Source organism: Scylla paramamosain, chromosome 46, assembly GCF_035594125.1.
Source record: "Scylla paramamosain isolate STU-SP2022 chromosome 46, ASM3559412v1, whole genome shotgun sequence".
In the NCBI taxonomy this organism is placed as follows: Eukaryota; Metazoa; Arthropoda; class Malacostraca; order Decapoda; family Portunidae; genus Scylla; species Scylla paramamosain.
This window is the reverse complement of record NC_087196.1, coordinates 1,087,501-1,092,500: the sequence shown is the minus strand read 5'-3', so window position 1 is coordinate 1,092,500 and position 5,000 is coordinate 1,087,501. Positions and strand designations below refer to the sequence as shown.

Below are 5,000 nucleotides of genomic sequence, written 5' to 3'. Positions count from 1 at the left end.
CACCTTTCTCCTCCTCCTGCTCCTCTTCCTCTCTACTCCTCTTCCTACTCCACTCCTATACATTCTCTTCCTCCTCTTTTTCACCATTATAATCTTCCTCCTGCTCCACCTCCTTTTTACCCTAATTCTCCTCCTCCTTCTCATGTTTTTTTTTTCTCTCATTCAGCACTATCTCTTTCTCCTTCTCCGTTTAACTCTCTTCCTCCTCTCTTCCTAGTCTTCCTCCACATACTCCAATTCCATTTCACCTAAATTTCCCTCCTCCTACTCTTCCTCCTCCTTCCCCTCCTCCTCCTCTTCCTATTCCTCTTTCTGCTCTTCTCCCTCCTTCTCTTCTTCTTCTTCTCCTCCTTATCCTCCACCTCCTTTTTCCTTTTCTTTTCCTTCTTTTCCTCGAGAGGAAGAGGAGGAAAAGAAAAGGAAAAAGGAGGTGGAGAATAAGGAGCAGAATAAGAAGAACTGTTTCTTTTCCTCCTCTTCCTCGAGAGGAAGAGGAGGAAAAGAAAAGGAAAAAGGAGGTGGAGGATAAGGAGGAGAAAAAGAACAAGAGAAAGAGAGAGAAGAGCAGAAAGAAGAATAGAAAGAGGAGGAGGAGGGGAAGGAGGAGGAGGAAGAGTAGGAGGAGGGAAATTAAGGTGAAATGGAATTGGAGTATGTGGAGAAAGAGTAGGAAGAAAGGAGGAAGAGAGTTAAACGGAGGAGAAAGAGATGGTGCTGAAAGAGAGAAAAAAAAAAAAACATGAGAAGGAGGAGGAGAATTAGGGTAAAAAGGAGTTGGAGTAGGGGGAAGATTATAATGGTGAAAAAGAGGAGGAAGAAAATGTATAGGAGTGGAGTATACAAAGGAATACAAAGGAAAGGAGGAGGAGAAGGAAGAGGAGGAGGAGGAGGAGGAGGAGGAGGAGGAGAGAATTAGGATAAAATGGAGCCAGAGTAAAAGCAAAAAGATGAGGATGGGAAAAAGGGGGCATAAGAGAAGGAATATGAGAAGAAGGAGGTGGAGGAGGAGGAGGAAAAGGAGAAGGAGGAGGAGGAGGAGGAGGAGGAGGAGGAGGAGGAGGAGGAGGAAAACAATGATGATGAGAAGGAGAAAGAGAAGGAGGAAGAGGAGGAAAATTAGGGTATAATTAAGCTGCATAGAAGGAGGAAGATGATGATGGGAAAAGGAGGAGGAAGAGAAGGAAGATGAAACAGAGGAGGTGAAGGACGACGACGAAGAGAAGGAAGAGGAGGGAAAGGATTAGCAGGAAAATTAGGGTAAAATGTAGGTGAAGTAAGAGAAGGAAGATGAAGATGGAAAAATTGAGGAGGAAGAGAAGGAAAATAAGAAGGAGGAAGTGGAGTAGGAGAAGGAAGAGAAAGTGAAAAAAGAATGAGAAAGAGGAGGAGGAGGAGGACGAGGAGGAGGAGAAGGAGGAGGAGAGAAAAATTAGGGTAAAATAAAGCTGGAGGAGGAGGAGGAAATTGAGGATGGGGAAAAGGAGGAGGAGGAGAAGGAACATGAGATGGAGATGAAAGATGACGAGGAGGAGGAGGAGGAGGAGGAGGAGGAGGAGGAGGAAAAGGATTAGAAAGAGGAGGACGAGGAGGAGGAGGAGGAGGAGGAGAATTAGTGTATAATGGAGCTGGAGTAAGAGGAGAAAAATTATGAAAGAGAAGGAAAATGAGAAGGAGTATGTAAAAGAGGATGAGAAGGTCGAGGAGGAGGAGGAAGAGGAGTAGGAGAAGGAGAGGAAGGAGGAGGAGAAGAAAAAGGAGGAAGAAGAGGAGGAGGAGGAGGAGGAGGAATACAAATACAAAGGAATACAAAGGAAAGAACACACAGCAACAGCCCTACTGGGCCTAACGAGGCTGTCTGTGTGTCTGTTCTACAACTACCACTACAGATTCTAAGAGTTAGAGGATGAAGGACACTAGGGGTCAAGGAAGGAAAAACAGGAGAGCATAGGGAGAAGGAAAGGCTACGATGTGATAGGAAAGGATGAAAGAGAAATTATACTATTCACTACAGTAACTAGAACAAAAAAAAAGCGATTTTATGTAGGTGCAAAGTACGTTATATCAGAGGTTGCTGCGAGGTGATTTTCCAACCTTTGTTTAGAAGTTTCTATTGTATTATTATCGACAGTATGTGCTGGGAGAGAGTTCCAAACATTTACAATTCAATTCCTCGTCTGATCTGAAACGCTTACCTATAATCTTGTAACCATTATTTTTAGTGGTGTTGGAACTGTCAATGATGAGATAATTGTTTACATTTACGTTATCAAAGCCCCGACACATCTTAAACAGTTCAATCAAGTCTCCTCGCATTCGCCGTTTCTCTAAACTGAACAAGATGAGTTCTCTCAAGCGCTCCTCATAAGGCTTGTTCCGCAGTCGTGGGATCAACTTGGTAACTTTTCTTTGGACTCTCTCCAGCTTGTCTCTATCTTTCCTGTAATGGGGTGACTAGAACTGGACGCAGTACTCAAGTAGAGGTCGGACGAGTGTATTAAACAATGTGAGAATTAGCTCTTCTGATTTGAATTCGAAAGTCCTACCAATAAACCCAACCAATTTATTTGCTGTTTTAACTACTTCCGAGCAGTGTTTACTTGACTTGAGGTCTGAGGTAATTATAAAGCCCAAGTCCTTTTCCTCATTAACCTTGAGAAGCTCGGTACCGTTCATTAAGTAATCAGTGTGATCGTTATTACTACCAATGTGCAACACTTTACATTTATCTACATTGAAGCTCATCTGCCACTTGTCTGACCAAGTGGCTAAGTGGTCGAGATCAGATTGTAATTTTCTTTTATCCTCTGACGTGACTACTTTATTCATTATTTTTGTATCATCAGAGGATAAAGAGGAGGAGGAGGAGGAGGAGGAGGAGGATGAAGAGAGAAAAAAAAAAATTAGGGAAAAATGCAGCTGGAGTAGGAGAAGGAAGGTGAGAATGGGCAAAAGGAGGACGAAGAGAAAGAAGATGTGAAGGAGGAAGTGGAGGAAGAGGAGTAGAAGGAAGAAATGGAAAAGGAGAGGGAGAAGGAGGAGTAGAAGGAAGAAATGGAAGAGGAGAGGGAGGAGGAAGAGAATTATGATAAAATGGAGATGGAGTTAGAGGAGGAAAATGAGGATGGGGAAAAGTAGGAGGGAGAAGATAAGGAGAAGGAGGAGGTGGAGCAGGCGGAAGAGGAAGAAGAGGAGGAAGAGGAGGAAAAGGAGGAGTAGGAAGACAATTAGGATGAAATTAGATTATAGTAGTAGGAGGAAACTGAGGATGAGAAAAAAGGAGGAGTAAGAGAAGGAAAAGGAGGAGGTGGAGGAGATAGAGGAAAATGAGGGGGAGGAATAGGAGAAGGAGGATGAGGAGGAGGAGGAGGAGGAGGAGGAGGAGGAGGAAGAGGAGTAGGAGGAGGAAGGCGAGGAGGAGGAGGAAGAGAATTAGAGGAAAATGGAGCTGCATGAGAAGAAGAAAGAGGTTTTGGAGCTGGCGGAAAAGGAAGAGAAGGAAAAGGAGGAGGAGGATTAGGAAGAGAATTAGGCTAAAATTTAATTTTAGCGGTAGGAGGAAAATGAGATGGGGAGAAGGAGGAGTAAAAAAAGGAAAAGGAGAAGGAGGAGGTGGAGAAGATAGAGGAAAAGGAAGGAGAGGTGGAGTCGGAAGAAGAGGAGGAGGAGGAGGAGGAGGAATACGAGTATATAGGAATACATAGGAAAGACGAGTGACAGGAGGCCTTGCGACCTATGACGAGGTCCCTCGTTCACTATACTACATTTATAATAAGCTATATACTTAGCAGGAGACATTGATAGAACATAAGAAGCTCCTCCCCACCCACCACTCCCTCCGGCGTTACCCGGCAATAAATAAAACGAAAAGTTCACCCCGATTGCTGAAAGGAACAATCGAGGAAATTTATATAGGAAAGGTGGGAAAAACAAGAGATCTAGTGTAACTACTATTATCGCTTGTGACTACTACTATCGGAGGAGGAAGAGGAGGAGGAGGAGGAGGAGGAGGAGGAGGAGGAGGAGGAGGAGGAGAAGGGGGTGGAGAAGGAGAGGGAGGAGGAGGAAGAGAATTATGGTAAAATGGAGAAGTCGTATAAGAAGGAAGATGAGGATGGGGAAAAGTAGAAGAAAAAGAAGATAAAGGACAAGGAGGAAGTGAAAGAGGTGCGGGAGGGAGGGTAAAAGCCGGCTTGAGTAGAAGGGAGAAGATGAGGAAGAGGTAAAGGAGGAGAAAGTGAAGAAGTAGGACGAGAAGTAGTAGCAGAATCTTCTTCTTCTTCTTCTTCTTCTTCTTCTTCTTCTTCTTCTTCTTCTCTTCATCTTCTTTTTCTTCTTCTTCTTCTCTTCTTTTCCTTCTTTTTCTCCTTGTTTTTTTTTTTCTTCATCATCATCATCTTCTTTTTTTTCTTCTTCTTCTTCTTCTTCTTCTTTTTCTTCTTCTTCTTCTTCTTCTTCTTCTTCTTAATTTTCTTCTCTTTTTCTTTTCTTTTCTTTTCTTCTTCTCTTCTTCTTCTTCTCCTTTTCTTCTTCTTCTTCTTGTTCTTGTTCTTGTTCTTCTTATTTTTTTAACTATTATTATCATCATTATTATTATTATTATTATTATTATTATTATTATTATTATTATTATTATTATTATTATTATTATTATTATTATTATTATTATTAATGATAATAATAATAATAATAATAATAATAATATTATTATTATTATTATTATTATTATTATTATTAGCATTATTATCATTATTATTATTATTATTATTATTATTATTATTATTATTACTATTATTACTACTATTATTACTATTATTATTATTATTATTATTATTATTATTATTATTATTATTATTATTATTATTATTATTAATATTATTATTATTTTTGTTATTTTTATTATTATTATTATTACTATCATCATATTTTTTATATTAGAATTAGTAGTGTCAGTAGTTGTAGTATTTACAGTAATGGTAGCAGTAGTAACAGTCGTAGCAGTA

At 40.2% G+C, this 5,000-nt stretch overlaps 1 protein-coding gene across 2 annotated transcripts in view; it reads right to left on the bottom strand.

Moving 5' to 3' along the window:
• Positions 1-5,000, bottom strand: part of LOC135094661 (ankyrin-2-like) — a 179,058-nt gene that overhangs the window by 50,922 nt on the left and 123,136 nt on the right. The window lies entirely within an intron of this gene.